A 20002-nucleotide genomic window follows, 5' to 3' on the forward strand; every position below is an offset into this window, starting at 1 on the left:
CAATCGTTATCTACGCACGAAACGCCCCTTATTAAATGATACTTGATCGTGACGTCATGATTAAGTTTAATGCGTTTTGTTTGCATTGCATTTACAAAAAGAGGAGCTTTCGAGTTTCGAGGATTATGTTTTTAAAATACGTGTATATTACGTAGGTTTGTTTATATTGATTTTTTGATTCTAGAAATAATAGTTGTATAACCTTAATATGTATGTAGGTAAAGTACTAAGTACATAAAAGGTACCGAAATAGGTCAGAAGAGCAGTAAATTCAATATTACTATACAGTATATCCAAAAAGAGCGCTATGACAAGTAAAAGTTCCTTTTTAGGGTTCAGTACCCAAAGGGTAAAACGGGAGTCTATTACTAAGACTCCGCTGTCAGTACGTCTATCCGTCTGTCACCAGGCTGTATCTCGTAAACCGTGATAGTTAGTTGATATTTTCACAGTTGCCGCAATAACAACAAATACTAAAAACTACGGTACCCTAGATGGGCGAGTCCGGCTCGCATTTGTCCGGTATTATTTAAATATAGGAGGCAAATGATGAAAGCCCATGAACAGAGGTCGTACCTATCATAGGATAAGTAGATATATATGTACAAAGAAACAGCGGTATGTTAAGTAGATTTTTTTTATATAGTAGGCAAACGAGCAGAGCCCATGAACAGAGGTCATACTCTTATCATAGAATTGGTAGATATGTACAAAGAAACAGCGCTATGTTAAGTAGAATCGATTTTTTTTAAGTAGGAGCTAAACGAGCAGAACTCATGAACACACATCACACACATCACACAAATCACACACACACAATCTACAATCAACATCATCACATGAATGATGATGATGTAGATTTGTAGATATGTACATAGAAATGGCGCTATGTTAAGTAGAAGTATTTTTTTAAATATAGGAGGCAAATGAGCAGAGCAGTGTTGTTTAAACAGTGTTGGTAAACAAAGTTTCTCAGAAAATGTATGGCGCTCATTATGAAACATCATTACACTTTATAAAACTAAGTCCCCCGCTGCGTCTGTTTCTTTGTATGTATGTTCGCGATAAATCCAAAAAGTACTGAACGGATTTTCATGCGGTATAATTAATCAAGGTTTTGTGTAACCCGTGCGAAGCCGGACCGGGAAGCTGTTTACAAAACTTTTGTCCAAACAAAAATCTGATTTGCCTAAAGGTTGACTGGTAAAGAATGCCTTATCGCGTTAAGTTCGCCTGTTGTAAAATGTTTGTTCTTATGTCCAATAAAGATTAAATAAATAAATAAAAATGTGTATAGTGAATACGTTGCTTTATATTCACATGTTCCCAAACTCTTTCATGCAATTATTGTGAGTAATCGGAAGCTACGACAATTTCAAGAACAAAAAGCCAGGATTATTTCTTCGAAGACGTTTTAACCGTACATACGATTGTCAACCTTGTGCCTAACACCATAAAGGTGAGCGTGTTGCAAAGAAAGTGTTACGTGAGACAAGAAGAGGGTCGCTCAAAGTGTAACAACCGGTCTTGAGGCAAATGCTTCCTCCATAGACTACCGACTAGAGATACCACTTTTTTTTTTTACTACATCGGTGGTAAACAAGCATTCGGCCCGTCTTATGGTAAGCAGTCACCATCTCAGCAGCCTATAGACGCCTACGACTACCCAGACGCCGTCCCCGCTTTGACCGCTTTGGGAAAAGATTTTCAAAACCGCGATCTTATCACAAAAACCATCTTTTTTTCTTTTTAGGGTTCCGTAGCCAAATGGCATAAAACGGAACCCTTATAGTTTCGCCATGTCCGTCTGTCTGTCTGTCTGTCTGTCTGTCTGTCTGTCTGTCTGTCTGTCCGAGGCTTTGCTCCGTGGTCGTTAGTGATAGAAAGCTGAAATTTGGCATGGATATATAAATCAATAAAGCCGACAAAGTCGTACAATAAAATATAAAAAATTAATTTTTTTTAGGGTACGTCCCCTACACGTAAAGTGGGGGTGAATTTTTTTTTTGCTTCAACCCTAGAGTGTGAGGTATCGTTGGAAAGGTCTTTCAAAACTAATACGGGTTTTCAAGATTTTTTTTTTTGATAAAGTGAATATATTCGGAGATAATCGCTCCGAAAGAAAAAAAAAATGTGTCCCCCCCCCCCCTCTAACTTTTGAACCATAGGTCCAAAAAATATGAAAAAAATCGTGGAAGTAGAGCTTAAGAAAGACATTAAATGAAAACTATAGCGGACATGATCAGTTTAGCTGTTTTTGAGTTATCGCAAAAAGTTTTCCCTTCATAGTAAAAAGACTTACTTTAATTAGGTACAGTACCCCTAGTGTAAATTTAGTCGATAGCGAAACGTGACGTACGCGTTTGCGTTAAGTCTCATTTTGTATGGGTTTTTGAACAGCGCGCCAAGCGGGACGTTTTGGAAAGTCAAAAATCTCATACAAAATTACACTTAACGCAAACGCGTACGTCACGTTTCGCTGTCGAAAATATTTACACTAGGGGTACTGATTATGCAAATTTGCCTATTTGTTTAACTCGGGTGAAAGGTACCGTTTCATCCCTTGGTTAACAATTTACTATACTTTAAGCTCCAGTTTAGCTTATTGTGACGGAAGAGTAACTACGGAACCCTACACTGAGCGTGGCCCGACATGCTCTTGGCCGGTTATTTTAATATTACGTCGGCGGCAAACAAGCGTACAGCCCGCCTGTTGGTAAGCGGTCTCCGTAGCCTATGTACGCCTGCAACTCCAGAGGAGTTACATGCACGTTACCAACCCTAACAACCCTCCCACCCCTCGTTGAGCTCTGGCAACCTTACTCACCATCAGGAACACATTGTTATTTGGCTGTGGTTTTCTGTAAGGTGGAAGCAGGTACTTCCCCAGTTGGCCTCTACTCTAGATCTGGAATGACATCCGCCATCTGATTAATCATCTTATTATAAGCGTTTTTTTACGCTAGTCCACGACTCTGCTCAATATACTAATCACAGTACATATATGATAATCCCAAAAACACATTATTTGAAAGAAGTAAAATAGAAAATACAGTTTTTTAGTCGTTTGAAATGGGCACTCGTGCTCTTTTATTAACTTAGAAGGTGTATATGATCGAGCAAATGTCTCACGCGAGCTCGAAATTCGTACATGCTCTCTGTAATGAGTAGGGATCTGTGGTTTCCTCCGAGCTTTGCACGTAACCCTTTGTCGTAACCAAAAATGTGGGTTTAAAATTTCAAGCTTTCGTTTTTAGGTCAAGTTCAATCTTCAAAGGATTATTTTTAAGTAAGACCTTGGTACTAAAAACTAAGAGAAACATGCGCTTAATCGTACAACGTAGAATGAAATTAAAAGAGAATCCCTTCTTTGCCAGGCTATTTAAAAACGCACCTGAGTTAATTTGCTTTGTTGCTCAAAACAACAATAAAATGATATTGGAAAGTCACCTGGAACTCAAACATTAAAAGAGGGTTATGTTAACGGCACCAATCATGGAACATTTAAGAGAAAATTTGGAGTATTTTTGATATTTCACGGACACCTCTAAAATTTCTACCGCTTTATGCTTTAAAAGTGGAATGTCCAATTCGTCCTTTATATTTTCTATGTACTTATTTAATTAAAGCTACTGCAATTGGTTTCAATATTATTAACAAATTAAAACTGTGTTTTTTTTTCTCCTGTCATGGGATGTATGCTGCCATTAATTTTCGAACTAACAAATATCAATGAGAAATTCAACTTAAGCAGCTCTTTGGCTCTTGTTTATGGTAAAATGATACCAGCGATTAAAAACTGACGGTAAATATGTGTTTTACAGGATTTTGTCTATACCATCCCATTACTGGTGTCTGTTCCATTATAGGGGTGTTTACTATACGCAAATTCTAGGGGACACACATATACATTACTATGGGATAACTTGGACTCCTTTTTGAGAGGCTAGCCAGATATAGCACTAAACAGAGAAGAGTGGAAAAACAGGGGGAAGGCCTTTGCCCAGTAGTGGGACACTATTAATAATAGTTCGAATAAGCTATAAAATTACTCATGGGAAGCCTACATAATGCAAAATTACATGTTAATATAAAGCCTGTCATAAAATAAGATGTCACCATATTCAAGTCAACAATTTGTAATCGCAGCCGACTTTGAAAGCGCCTCCATTTTTAAAGCCCTTTAAAAAGGTTAAGCTTGACTATTAAATTACCAAAGGCCCGCCGGGATTAATTTCCCTATTTGAAGTTCCTGCGGAATTGATGGTATCAAATTTGAATTTAAAAACTTGCGGCAGCTACTGGATAGCCCAGGGCGCGTAGCCAACGTGCCAATTAATGCTCCGTAGCGAGCGAAACGCAACTGTCACTGTCGCCACTAATATGGAACAGTGGTAGAGGGAGATGACTGCGCTACGCTACGGAGCATTAACGATTGGCACGTTGACTAACTAAGCACTCAGAACTCAAAGACAATTTCACGCTTCGAATTTGACAGGTAAACGAGATGGCGCTGTACAGCTCCATACACTTTGCGGTAACTCTGAATGTCAAAAGTTAGACGTTAGACAAAATTACTTACTGCAAAACATATGGTGCAGTACAGCGCCATCTGTTTTGCATGTCAAACTAAGGGGCACGTTTTTTTCTTAGAATTAAATTCTCTACGTACGTATACAAGCAAATTCAAGCAAACTGTAATCACGTTGGCAGAGGGTTTGGTGCAAACTAACCCTTAGAGACTACTAATTTTCTATTTGAAGTTGCTAAGAGTAATTCCTAGCTGAGCAACTTTTCAAATCTCGAATTTTTGAAGCTATGTTTCTGTCGCGTTGCGGTGGGCGGGAGTGTGTGCGATAAGGGCAACTGCAGCTCGGACTAAAATTCCCACGCAAAAAATTCAAAAATTGAGGTTTCTCTCCCGACTGTTTCCTCCTCAAAAACGCAACTAATCATTATGAAATATTGGGAACTGCAAGAAACTAATCATTAATGCAGCTAAACTGTGGAATGAACCTGCGGTATTTCCGGACCGATACGACCTTCAAACCTTCAAGAAAAGAGCGTACTCCCATCTTAAAGGCCGGCAACGCACTTACAACCCCTCTGGTGTTGCAGGTGTCCATGGGCGGCGGTAGTCGCTTACCATCAGGTGATCCGTCTGCTCGTTTGCCTCCTATACCATAAAAAAAAAAAAGAAAACGAAATAATCTATGCCGCTATGTTTTTGATTTTTTGGATGTCATATTTGTATACTGCACTTTTTTTTGCAACCAATTCAATTGAGCAGTTTTTGCGATTTTTGAAGGCGCTGTAAGTTTCTAAAATAAAATAATCCAGAAAAGCAAAACATAGCGGCACAGATATTGATGATATTGATCTTATTTGAAAAATTCATTGCTCCAGGTTAAAAATCTAGAGAGGAAACAGTAGAGAGCGTTTGTATGGAAAAATCGCAACTAAGAATTCCTCTTAAGTGCTCCACAAAGGCTTGTCCTTCACTTCAACGTGTAATTAAGGATATTGCGCAAGTACTTACCTATCTTAACAGCAAATAAAAGGCAGTGTACCAGGAACTGCTTTCTGATTACCTTCATTATGCACTTCAATGATTAGATTCCTTCTTAGACTTAGGAAGTGAAATAGGAAAACCTAAATAAACCGAGTAGTATTTAATACTCGTACGATACCTGTAAAATGAAACTTCCGGTGATAATATTTTATATATATTTTCAATATTGAACGAAAGCAAAATTGAATGTTGATCTTCCATACTAAACCATTTACTCGACACCATTAACCAAACAATCCCAGTAGCCAAGACATTAACCTTTGTTTCGATTGTGTTTAACTGACTTCGTGGATTGACTCAGTAATTAGCCTCGTGTAATTATTATTGATTAAGCCAGTTAGTATTAAATAAAGTCGTCCCAGTTTTTTAAAGCAGAATCTCTCAGCCTAGTGAATTGTATCGAAAATTGAGTCGCTTATCCTCAAACTCGGATAAATGCACTCCACCCTCTTAGGAAACATCTACCCTATTACCTTTTCTTAGCCTTTCGTGTGCCGAAATCTCGTAGCGGGAGGGTAAAAATGGCTACGTCTGCCGGTCTCCACTAGCATTGTTATATGTCAGAGTAGTACACATTTTTTTTCCACACAACTTTCCATCAAGACATCACACTGTCCCGCAGATGGACACCGGCAGACAAGCCAATATTTCTTCCTGGTAGCAGCGAGAGAACGGCATACGGCCAAACATGTGCAAAATGGCGTCTGACACATGAAGGGTTAATACTAAAATCACAAAACGGACAGTTGTTGGATTTATCCGTGTTTGAAGTTAAGGGACTCAATTGGCCTTGTGTAAACACTGTATACTTAGTTAGAGGTCGCTTTGAAACACCACTATCAAAGAAAATTTTAATTAGACGTGGATTTGTCAAAGAAAACTTTGTAGCCACAGTCAATTTACTGCCATCTTTCGAAACATGATTAAAACTTTTATAACGCCAATTGACTTTGATCCTTATTCTTTCACTGATATGTGCTAAATTTGTTGAGTACAAAAAAGTAGCGCCAACTAAAATATAAATACGGTTATGGCGCCATCGCTCGAACCGATGGTCGAAATACATAAATATGACAGTAAATTTCCTCTGGCTACGAAGTTTTCTTTGACAATCCATCTCTACTTAAAATTCTCTTTGCAAATTGAGTTATAAAGTACTTGACTAAAATGTTTTATCTCGTGTGGTGAAGTTTTAAAAGTGTAGAGGAGCTTCAATTCAGAATTCAATTTTTAGTTTGTTGTTTTGTGGTGTGCATGAATACTGCGGCAGTATTGTTTATTTGGAGTACTACCGTTCCATTTAAGCTTTGAAAAAGCGGGTGCACAAAGAGCCGAACTATTCGACTTACTTTTAAAACCAGCGAATACAACAGATATATTTAGTAGATATCTATTGCACTTAATTAACGGAAAATAGATTTCTTGATATTTATCACAAGCGTTTTATTATTAAAAGCGTACTTTTTGCTTTTGTTAATTTTACTGGGGAGCAATGGAATTAAGATACAAATATGTATATTTTACTCGTCGAGAATTGACTTTGACACAACAAACTATACGAAAGTTTTTCACGATTTTATCGTCCTTTCAGAACGTATAGGCGTTCGATTTGTAGCTGGCCCGTGAACGGCTAATCCTTTGTCTATTGTTAAGTAAAACGACTATACCACAATGTAACATTATTTGAAACATAAGCGCTTATTACGTAAACTCGGTGTTGATGTTATAACTGTTATACACTCTTCTTCTTTCTAGCGTTTGTTCCTGCTTATTGCCACGGTTCATGCCAGGGGGCCTACCGCGAAAACTGAAATTCGCAAAATTTGTGGGGATCTTTCTTTTTTACTCTCATTAAGACGTAATTAGAGTGACAGAGAAAAATGCCCGCAATTGACGAACTTCGATTTTCGCGGTTATAGCCCAGGTGTCCGCTTGACTGTTATACACTGTACAGGGAGTAATTGTTGTGTTTGACCATACGCTGAGGGGTGAATATGTGGGTCACACTGAACAACTTTTACTATGGCACGGAACCAGAAATCATTAAAAAAGTCAGCTGTTCTATAGAAAACATTGATATGTATATGATTCACCAAAAATGTTGGTCCAAAATGTATTCATGAGACGGCATATTTATTTTCGCGATTTTAGTATGACCTACATATCCATTTTGAATGAATACATTTTGGACCAAAATTTTTGGTGAATCACACATCAATGCTTTCTATCGAACAGCTGTTTTTTTTCATCATTTCAGGTTCCGTCCCATAGTAAAAGTTGTTCAGTATGACCTACATATCCACCCCTCAGTGTATGGTCAAACATACACAACTATCTTTATCTTTTATCTTTATCATAATAATTCCACCCTGCATATACAGGTGCACCGAGTGTCAGTGAATTGTTGATGTTAGTAGATTTCCCATACCTGGAACAAAACAAAATTCTTATAAGTATCAATTATACTATTTATAGGTACTTGATATGCGTGAATTTAATATTTGAGGGTGTCTAATTGTACCTAATTTAATTTATTTTAATAAGCATGTACAAGTACGTAAGCTTTTTTTTATATACACTTATTAGTCACATAAGTAAATCTTAATGTAGGTAGGTATATTTAAAATAGTGTACTATTCCGAATCATGGAAAGAGCTACAAGGCCAGACAAGAAATATATGATCATTGTCAAGAGGGCGCTGTTATTCTCATGAATAGGGTGACAGTTCAGTTTAGTATGAAAAAAATAGTTCCAATGAAATTCCGCAATATGGCGCGTGATCATATATTACTGGTCAGGCTATAAAGAGCATTCGGATCGGATACCTTAAAAATTCCAACTAACTAAACAAACGACAATATATTGCAATAGTCAAAATACTTCGTTTGTTTAGTTTTTTTTTAATTATAGCGAAATAGAGCATTCCACGTGCTGCCGTGTACGGACGCATTTAATTTCCTGTGTTGCGACTTTTTTTTCGGCGTTTAAATCGGGAGATTATTTTTCTGTGCATATTTTTGACCATTAGTATTGACTAATGAAGAAGGACACTCTTCTATCTGTAAATCTTCTTAAAATTCAGATCTGTACGGGACAAAGGTAAACAATTTCATGGAATGTTCCAAACAGTCAAGATAAAAGTTAAAATTTAATGCAAACGGCTAGATAAGTACAATTGCTCTAGAAAGAAAATTGATTTGTACTTTAGGAGCCCACTGAAGTTATGAGGCCTTGTCACGTAATGATCTCCGAGCTGTCTCAAGCGCCCTAAATGCGCGGATAATCTGAGCCAACGCTGAGAGGACAAGGGTCGCTAAGAAGCTCTGTCAACGACAAATTGCCTAGGTCATGGGGATTCGAAGTTTGAACTTGGATTTCAAGAGCAAATGCTGAAGAGGGCAACTACGATCCTATGGTTTTGGATGTTTTGTATGTGTTGTGATTGTGAAGCAAGGGCATCAACTTATATCGTGTCATTCACGAAGACGCGTGCTTAGTATTGTTATGTTTGACGACTGGTTTAGCCTAGTGGGTAGTGACCCTGCCTACGAAGCTGATGGTCCCGGGTTCAAATCCTGGTAAGGGCATTTATTCGTGTGATGAGCATGGATATTTGTTCCTGAGTCATGGGTGTTTTCTATGTATTTAAGTATTTATAAATATTTATATATTATATATATCGTTGTCTAAGGACCCTCAACACAAGCCTTATTGAGCTTACTGTGGGACTTAGTCAATTTGTGTAATAATGTCCTATAATATTTATTTATTTATTTATTAAAGGTTAGATTTGACAAATCTGCGCGTCATTGATAACACGAACGTCACGAATTACACATATGATTATAATATAACCATTAACAAAACATTACCATCCTTGTGACGCAGTCGGGTAAAAAGAACAAACTTTATCCCCTATTTTGTAGTCCTCATCGGTGGTTCCACTTATCTTATCACTTTGCGAGATGAAATACACGAGATAGTTACTGTAAAAAATATTACTACAAGCTGTCTTCGGGAAATTGGAGAACATGGGTACATATTACTTATAATATCTTGATCAATTGAGAACCTACTCCTTCAAAATTCTGAAATGAGTTACAAACATTTTGCAGAAGGTATGCAAGATGTATGATAACTTAAGTATAATACAGCGGCGGTATCATGGTTCCCTTTTTATCACTTGTCACTACGCCCGTTACTTTCGCGCTTACATACTTGTTACAACGTGACAGACATGGTGACAAATGATAAAGAGAACATCGTTGCGAAAAAAGTGCCAAAAATATGTATACACGAATTTATTGCCCATATATTAAGGTGGTGTATCCATATTTTTGACACATTTTACGAATCGATATTTTCAGACGTAACTGTACGTATAATAAAATACAAGTGATATATCCCTACGAGACGCACTGACCGCGGAAACAGCAGTTTAGTTAGTTCGGCTGTTTAGCATTGAAAATATATAACATTATAACATCGGTTTAATATTAACACACAAGGATTTTATGAAAAAATACATTGAATCTTCGCTGAGAATAAATGTAAATATTTCTGTGTACTAGTTAGATTCTCGATATGGTAGCGATACCCAAACAGTAAAATAAAACAACTTCCTTATTTTCCTAAGTGATTAGTAATGTTTCTCCAAAGTACCCAATGAAATAACGAAATCACACTTTAATTACGTGACCGCCACTCGCACGCCGAGCACGAAGGGCTACAATCTGATAAACTTTGCCCAAATCCGAGACTAAGTAGTGTAGAAGACTGACAACCCATGTACATTCAAGTGATAATATATGGGTGCACACATCTTACTCACAAATATGTCCTACAGTTGTCATAATTATTCGGAACGGATACGGGGCAATAGCGTTACGAGGGCGGGGGGGAGATACGGGACGCGATACTTAAATACGGTAACAGTCCCGTGTATACGGGACGTTTGGAAACCCTACCCATAGCTCATGTCGGCGAATTAAGAGCATATTTTTGAGTACGTTATATGCGCCCATATGTGCCCACTTGACTGTACAACAAGGAGAGAATCATTTGCGTTAAAATTGGATGAAAAATGGCGTAGCTATCAAGTATACAGCTCCTCCACACAATTTATACTTTTAAAATTGTCTGTGTGGAAAAAACTGCAAGTTTCTAAGTTTTATATTGTACTCGTTGTTATTTTCGTATAAAACTGTCATTTTTGTGATTGCCATCATGTTCACCGCTAAACTGACAGTGATCAGGCAATCCAATTTTATATTTCATAGTGACATCATCATTGGAGAGACCACCGTGTGTCACACCGGAGAGACATATTTTTTGATGGGTGAAAAGACCGATGCGGGGCGACATGGTCTACCGCAGGCAGATGGTAGCGCAGGTGATAGTGACATATAGTCATATTCATTTATTTCGTATAAATATGCATGATACATTACACGTCAAAACATTTTAAAAATAAGATTAACACCTAATATTATTACATGAATGATTACTATTCATAAGGAAATTACTCCTACAATGTTAGATTATTAACAAGAATAATAACAACAGATTTACAATTTAAATGAAATCAAATTAAATGTCACAGAATCCTAGGATATAATAAAATGCATTATTAATTAGCCATTTCTGTAATTTGCTATAAAGTGAGTTATTGTTTTCTACGTTTTGTATGCCATTTGGGAGAGCATTGTAGATTTTAGCAGTAATATAAAGTGAAAGACATAAAATACTAACGTAGAACCACATGCAACAACAATGAGGCACACGAGACACGTGTCGTATGGAGGTCTCTCCATTTACTAGTCTTTACCCAAATTAACTTTCAAACTTGGGTATCAAAGTACCCACACGCTATCGACTCTGACGTACAAGTTTCTAACACAAACTGTATTTTGAATCGATAGGAGCCTGGGCAATCTGACTGGACACACTCAAAGTCACGATCAGGTCGGTTTCAAACTTTGCCATAAACTGCATTGAAATTCTGCACGCGCTACGAGTATATAGTGTAACTTCGATAAAACGAAACTTAAAAAAAAAAATCAAAAAATATTCTGAATGTAGGCCTCAAGGGCTCTTTCATAAGTCTATTCAACAATCAAAGTGATGAAAAATACATAGGTAGCAAAAGTCATGTCCGTTATAAATACAAACTCCAATGTCTGTGTAAACACTGCATTATAATAATCTTATTATAAATCATTACTACGATGTAACTGAGATCTATACAGAAATGTAACTCTCTGTAATATTAAATTAGGTGCGTAACCAACGAGCCAATCGTTAACTCTCCGGGGCGAACGAAATGCAACTGTCACTGTCATACTCATATGGAAGAGTGACAGAGAGATGTTTTCCTTACGCTACGGAGCGTTTACAATTGGCACGTTGGCTAAGCACTCAGTCCTTTCGAGGAACTTAACATTTGTCTAAAAATGTATTTTTGATGTAGAGCGGCTCCGTGGCATAACTTTTTTATCTGTCAAAACCCTTACAACTACGCATTATCGGCATGCATGTTATTTTCACAGGATAGGAAACTTGTATATTTATATTGGTTTTTTATGTTGTATAATTTCAGGTTATAATTAGGTACATTTTAAAGCTGAACTATAATAATAATAATCGACAAAAAAAATCAGAGTACCTTTGAGATTCGTGCTATCGAGGTTCCACTATATAACACAATTAGGATGGAGCCGTTACCTAAAGGTGGCAAATACTGTTTGTTAAACAAAACACTGACGCGGCGAGCGTGGCTCCACCCAAAGTGCAACTTTGCCCGGGGCCTGATTGAAAACTCTTCTGAAAGGTCATGGCCACAGTCTGTTATGAACAAAAGTTGCTCGAATTAAACTGTGGTTAGAATATATGAAAGGAGAAATCTTAGATAAGCACTTTTTAAAATAAAAATTAGTCTCCTTATATATATAAATTATAAGTAAGTAAATATCAGTTTGTATAAAAATGCTTTCGTGACTTCTTCTGGTGTCCTAGTCACATTATTAATCAAATTAGTTATTCAGCAGTGCAATGGGATTTTAAACATATATATATGTTTATTTGTTACAGGAATATACATTAATGACAATCTATTACTATATTTGACTCATTAAAGTGTTCTGTCTTCATTAAAGACTAAGATTCTATTACGTAAAATATATTTGTTTTCATAAGCTCTTACCAATTATACTCGTAACTATACTTTAATCCAGATAATATTAGATAGACTCTATATAACATCACAAAATAATGATAGTTAGAAGTAGAGTCAAGAAACATGCTGTCGACATTAAGGGGTGGTTTTTGTACAGTGAAGTGTTCAATGTTTGTTTTAATAGTTAAATATTTATTTAAAACGTGCTCTAATCATACTTTACAATATAGAAATACCAAAACTACTCCACAAAAAACTTAAAACTGTAAATTTGCAATAGTGGCGTCATCTAGTGAGGTTTAAGCTTTGGGTAACCTAGTCGAACCACCTTAAGTAATGTTAATTTAATATAAATAGTTATTTATTATACAAGGGGGCAAAGTTGTTGTTGGGGCAAACTTTGCTTCCGAGAGAAACGCAAAATTTTTCACACCATCGATGACCAAATAAATCAAATCCAAATGAACGTAATAAAAAAATATCATTTTAAAATCATAATTTGAAAGTCAATTATACTACCTAACATAAGAAAACAACTCAAAATTTGCATCTGATTACTTTGCCCCACCTGTGGATAAAATGCAACTTTCTCATTTTCCAACATTCAATAATTAATTAGGTATTCAATGTTTATACTTTTGTACCCGCTCTACCTCGTGGCTAATGATGCCGTGCTGGTGAACAGTAAAATTAGTACTGGAAGTAAAATAATTTATATTTGCATATTATTATTGTTTAATTTCCGTTGGGCTTTACGGGTTAGGTGTCGTAGGTAGGTAAATAAATACCTACACACTCGGAAAACACGAAGTATTGTAGCGCAAATATAAATATTTTTCATCTTTTTTTTTTAAATTTTCGATACAGACATAAACCTAAGCCTAAAACTATCTATCTAGCATAAAAGAGTCAGAGGTGAGATGAATCGATATTCTTACAAGCAATTCCTAGCTGAGCAACTTTTCAACTGTCAAATTTTTGAAGCTATGTTTCTGTCGCGCTGTGGTGGGCGGGAGTGCGTGCGTGCGACAAGTCAAAAATCATTGGTCTAGGTTAAAAATCCAGGGAGAAAATGGTCGAGAGCGTTTGTATGGTAAAATCGCAACTAGGAATTCCTCTTAAAATCGCCCTGGATCGAAAAGGCTGAAGTGAGGGCTGACATGCAAACTTAAGGACCTTAGCGTCCCGCAAGAGACGTCTTTAGAGTAAAGTACGAATAGCATGTTTCGTGACCTTTTGTTGTCAATACGGATCACTTAGCTTCTAGGTGGAGCACATGGGACGGTTGAGGTATATATATACTCGTACCTGCGTCAAAATCATCTGTCCATTAGGGCGGTAGTGTTTTTGTCGGAGTTATCTTTCGCACTTAAAGAAATTGAACTGTTTATTCCTTTTTTTTTAAGTTTTACATCAGTCCATGTTCCGTTACTTATCTTAATCTATATAATTTAAATTTATTAATTACATGCTTAGTTTGTCTTTACTACATTATGGATTTATTATGACTTAAACCTAACAAGGCTTTCTTATGGTTATACATTTATCTTATGTGGCTTAGCCTTTATATTATCAATGACTTAGTCTTTGTTCATATATGTTAATACTTGAAACCGTTTTGCAGTGTATATTTTATTTTCAATTGCTGCCTCGGGCCCACGATTTTAACTCAGGTTATAATGGTAACTTAGCTCACTAATACGTTTATAATTAGAGATAAATGAAAGCTATTCTGTTAAGTGCACGTTTATATGAATTGAAAAACAAACATTTTGCGTCAAAGTACCATATTATCAGCAAATAACATATAATATGGTTCCTTGTGTTTTATTAAAATTGCAACTGAGTGACTCGGCTCGCAATGTAACCATAACATTTGAGTTAAATAGCACTTCAGGAGCCCATCTCTCGAACGATATTAGTCTAATATTATTAGTGCGCTGACATGGTAACCCATACAACTTGACAGTTCGTGGACTAATAATATTAGACTAATACCGTTCGAGAAATGGGGCCTCAGATAGTAATTTTCGTTATTAATTAGCATTAGTGTAACCAGAAATGTCAATTTTGACAACTGACATACATCGTATCCATTACAGACTGATAGCAATTCGTTTTATCTCAATAGATCTCCTTATATGCTTAAAGAAGATAGTAAGAGATAGGGTATTTTTAATTTTAGAGTTAAGAGCTTTTAAAAAGTACATATGATTTTTTTTCTGCTCGTAATTCTTATAATAATCAAAAATCTCTAATCTCTCACAAATCAAATGAAGGGGCATAGTTATGGTTATCATACATAATATTGAGTAAAAAATATTTATTAATAATACCCAGAGCGTAAAATGGGAATTAAATTTGTATAGAGAAGCGGTTGTCCACTCTCCTCTTAAGCGGAGTCTGTCGGCACTAGTCTATGGTTGCCAAACATTGGTTCTGTTAGACAATAGACTATTGTTCGTCGTACCGTGCACGTACGTCACTACCTATTATGTACCAAAAGCCTTACAGCCCGATTCGAACTTTAAGATACACCAAATATTAGGTCTAGATACAATATGGATCGGATATGTCAGTGTCTAAAGTGACGTTTATATTTGAAGAAACGTCAATTTTGACACTGAGATATCCGATCCATATCGTATCCAGACATATTATTTGACGTATGTTAAAGTTTCATTCGGGCCGTTAGTATATAACAGGCCGAGGCTAGGTTATGACAACCGTATGAGTGGATTTTAAATCGACACGAGTTGCGAATTACCTATTCGCACATGTATCGTACAACGTTTTACAGTACATATGACCCTTTAAATTTTCGACATAGTTACATAATGTGCTAATTTACGCACTAGTGCGGAAAAGTAGCACCATATGTATTGTAAAATATCATTTCTAATAAGATTTTTATCAATAGTCGCACTAACGGAAAGATCATCCGATATTACGATGTCTAAATTGTCTATGAAATCGTATTGTGTAAACGTCACGTTTGTTCATGTAAGGATGAATACACTGTATAGGTATATAAATTGATATACTATATTTGAATTTTGTTGTTAATTCCTTCATACGAGTAAGTTATATAAAAACTGCCAATGAACAGTAAGTATGAAGATTATGTTATATAGGTATGTAATATTCACGAGGTCAAGTACAGCCGGTCGGTATCCTGAATGATCTTAGTATTCTAGCACCCGAACTGTCAGGTGAGAATTGCTCGGCATTACCATTACCGGCGTCGTCCTGTGTGTACCGTACTTATCGATTGACCGTGGGAGAGAAGATAACGTGAGGTTATCCCTACAGATTAACCTTTTCAACGAGTATGTAAACCTTCGCAAAAAACATCGTTAATTTTGTTCTTTACTTTATTTCATACTGAAGAGCAATGAGGGAATTTGTTAGGAAAGTTCGGGGGCCCTCGAGGAACTACTAATTGGATGTAGGTTATAATGTTCTTCTCCTTGCATACTTGTACAGTCACAGACACTAGGGCTGTTCTGAAAAATTGAACTACCCTCAAAGTTTTTATTGCTTTGTTATGTTAATTATATTAAGAAGCTAGGTGGAAGGAGGAGAACCTCGACCTTGTTCGATTTTGTGCTACTACCATTTTATAAATTTAAATATCATTAATATTTTTTTATTCAGCGAGAGACTTCATTAGTCAATCTGCTTAAGGGGCACTCCGCGGTTTTCATAGATTTTTGACTAGTTTTGAGTCGTTACTCCCACATTTTCACGATAAATAGAATTATAAAACAAACGGCTATCGCTTCTTCAATCTTTTATCTCCATTTTGGCCTACCGGATTTTGAAAGAAATGAACATTTATTTTTTTATATATTTTTAAAAATGTCTAAATAACCCTTTTTGCGTTACTAGATTGCTACGAAATTTTACATATTTGGATTCGTCTTTGACGTCTCTAAAGACTGGTAAGATACTTTAATTTTAAACTAATAAACACAAAATTATGGCCAGTAAACCAGTTTTTTGGCCTAAAATTGTTCAACTTTGATGCCAAATATCTCGAAGACAGTGAACTTTGAAGTAAATATGGTATACTATATTGCTTACAACCGTTGCTATTAATATGATAAGTTACAAAAAACATTAGAAAACTAAGGGATTCAGATCGAAAGTCATTGGCGTTAGGGACCCTCTTAACCATGTATAGCAACCGTAAGTGATATAAGAAAATTTAAACTTATGCGTAGTTTCACTCGATATAGAATATAATCAAAATGCTGTAAATAGACTTAAGCATATTTCGGCTTTACAATAACTTAAGTACGTCAAATAGGTACTCATAAAACAATAAAACTCATAAGATAAATCCATCCATCAAAGATAAAGAACGCATTTTCATTTCGCCACGAACGGCGAGAAACCAATCTCGCGTAAGAAACCTAATATGTTTAAATTAGGCTTAGGTCCGCGTACGAATCCCGAATAAATAAAATATTTGTATTTGTCGAACTTTAAGTTACAGTTACAAATGTGGGCTTAATAATTTTACATATTTATACACAACGGTGGCAAACACGTGTATGGTCCTCCTTCCTAACCTTCACTAAGTACTCGCCTATTCTTAGGTAGGTACATATGTATGGTCCATCTAGTCATAGTAAATAATTGACAAAAAATATATCTCTATGTATTCATGACACATACTTAAAAAGGTATAAAAATAACACTGCTACCAAATGAACTCATCAAATTGCTGGCGTTGACCTTATACATCGCTTTGAACAATATTACATACTTTACTCAGGTTTCATAAAATACCCTTGTTAACGTAGTTTAGTCCACATCGACTCACGCCAGAGACTAAGCCCTGTTGGACCCATGCCCGAACTTACGTTAATTTTAAACGAATAAAGCATTATTAATAATAACCCCGGTTATTTAATTTTCGACACAATTTGTACGTTTAGACGCAAACGCAAACAAACATAATGAGCACGTCAAATTTGCGAAACGGACCAGCTGCCCATTTCTCGAATGATATTAGACTAATATTATTAGTCAACAACTATCAAGTCGTATGGGCTACCATGGCAACACACTAATAATATTAGACTAATACCGTTCGAGAAATACGCCCCTGTACTACTAGGACCGATACTGGTTGAACATTCTGAGCACTCTGAGACCTGTCGGCCGCGTAGCCAACGTGCCAATCGTGAACGCTCCGTGGCGTATCGTAGTCATCTATCTCTATCGCTCTTCCATATCAGTGCGACTGTGACGGTTGTGCATCGTTCGCTACGGAGCGTTAACGATTTGCACGTTGGCTACGCGGGCAGGTCACTTGGCTTAGGATATGACGAATGTAATATTTGAAGAATGTTTATTAATTTATTTATAAATTATTTAAGTGATACCAGTCTTACAAGAAGGTAAGAACATATTTCTTCAATATATTTATGTATTTAAGCCCGACCTAAAGAGACCTAATGAAACTGTAATAGGGACAACGACGCGACGCCAAAGGTATAATTTCATAATGCCAACTATTTGCTTTCATTTCCATGTATGATATAAGTAGGCTACAGATCGTGTCAGTCACGATGACGTGTGCCTTTACTCGTATTTTCATGTTATTAAAGGTTAGATTTACCAAAATTTGTCAAATAAATCAGATTGAATTTGCACGTCATCGTTTATGACACGTACTAGACACGATAGATTTGTGTGCTTTTAATCTATAGGATTAATTTATGCGTAGGTAATATTTTCCGGAGAAGCGCGCAGTGTATAACTTTTTTAACTTACGAGGTAAAGAACGTCGGAAAATATTGCTTATACTGAAATAAAGTACAAAGCAGCATAAATACTCAAACGTCCACAAATTCTGCTTCATCAAGTAGCATTATAGAAATAGAATAGAAATAGAATTTGTTTTATTCATAAACACTCAAACAGAAATAGACAGACATAAAAGAGAACATAGTGAGAGTAAAGTGTCACGAAATGGCCTCATCTCAGCATGTTGCTGGCGACTTCCAGCGCTGATCTTCCGATGAGACCATCGAGTGCGAAGTAATCACGGAAGGTAACAGAAAAAAGGAAAGAAACATAAAATAAACATGACGAACATACTTAACACTAAATAAAATTGCACGGACGAAACGAACGTCCAGTCTGTACCGGTCCGGTCGGATCGTATCGTGGTGCGGCATTAAGCGTGCGCAACTAGCGCCAGGTCAGCGGTAGCTACACGAATTAAATCCAGTGACAGATTTGACAAACATAATAATAAGATGAAACTCATAATCTCAATCCGTTTTCGATCATGAAAACCATAAAACAAAGTTGACTAAAATATGTAAACAAAAGAAAAACTAATAGTAGCATAATCAGCTTAAATAAAATAACGATTATAAGGATGGTGTGTGGGGAATGGTGTCGATTCCATTGCGGAAGGAGCAAAAACATTGTGGTAAGTAATAATAGTCTTGACTACAGGCAACTTGTTTCCAATCTGCAGGTTTCCTGGTTAAGCTGGTGATTGAGCAAGTACTGTTTAAGCTTTGTCTTAAAACTATTAGATACATAGATTTTATTTGGTATTAATCATACACTGTCTCACACATCTTCGTTAGAGTAAGGCCACACTGGTGCGTTGCATTGCATATGCGTCGAGACGCCGCAACGCCTGAATGTGGCATGTCATAAAAATATATATGTAAAGCGACGCAGCTTTGACGCTGCGACGACGCTTGCGACGAAACAGAGCAACGCAACGTAACGTAACTGGTGTGGCCTTAGTCTAACCTTACATTGAAAATTGAAAATTGGAAAATTGTGAATATTTTATTGGTTTTTGTAAGTGTCGTTACAATATAAGTAGGTTGGGATCTTCTTTAAATCAACAAAATGCTTGTGACAGAAAACTCTGTTCTTCCAAAAAATTACATGGTTATATTCCGCCGGAAAAAAACCATTGATTATATTTATTTGCCGTGTAAATATAATACTATAAGTTCGAGTATATAGCTGTAAAATGCATGTACATTATGACTAGGGATATCCATAATTTAAGGTATATTAAAAACTTGTTTGTAACAGTCGTAGTATATACGATTCACAAGCTTACATTTTAAGATGCAAGTACCTATGAGTAGGAAAACATCGTCATCGTAAAATTGCTAATGCATGCAAAAATTTATTTACATTGGACGCTATCAACATCAACATACAATTAAAATGCGGCAAGGGTATCTGGCTGCGAGCCAACTCG

At 36.3% G+C, this 20002-nt stretch overlaps 1 long non-coding RNA gene across 1 annotated transcript in view; it reads right to left on the minus strand.

Moving 5' to 3' along the window:
• Positions 1–20002, minus strand: part of LOC133524094 (uncharacterized) — a 102607-nt gene that overhangs the window by 19958 nt on the left and 62647 nt on the right. The window lies entirely within an intron of this gene.

The sequence above is a fragment of the Cydia pomonella genome, chromosome 1, assembly GCF_033807575.1.
Source record: "Cydia pomonella isolate Wapato2018A chromosome 1, ilCydPomo1, whole genome shotgun sequence".
Taxonomy (NCBI): Eukaryota; Metazoa; Arthropoda; class Insecta; order Lepidoptera; family Tortricidae; genus Cydia; species Cydia pomonella.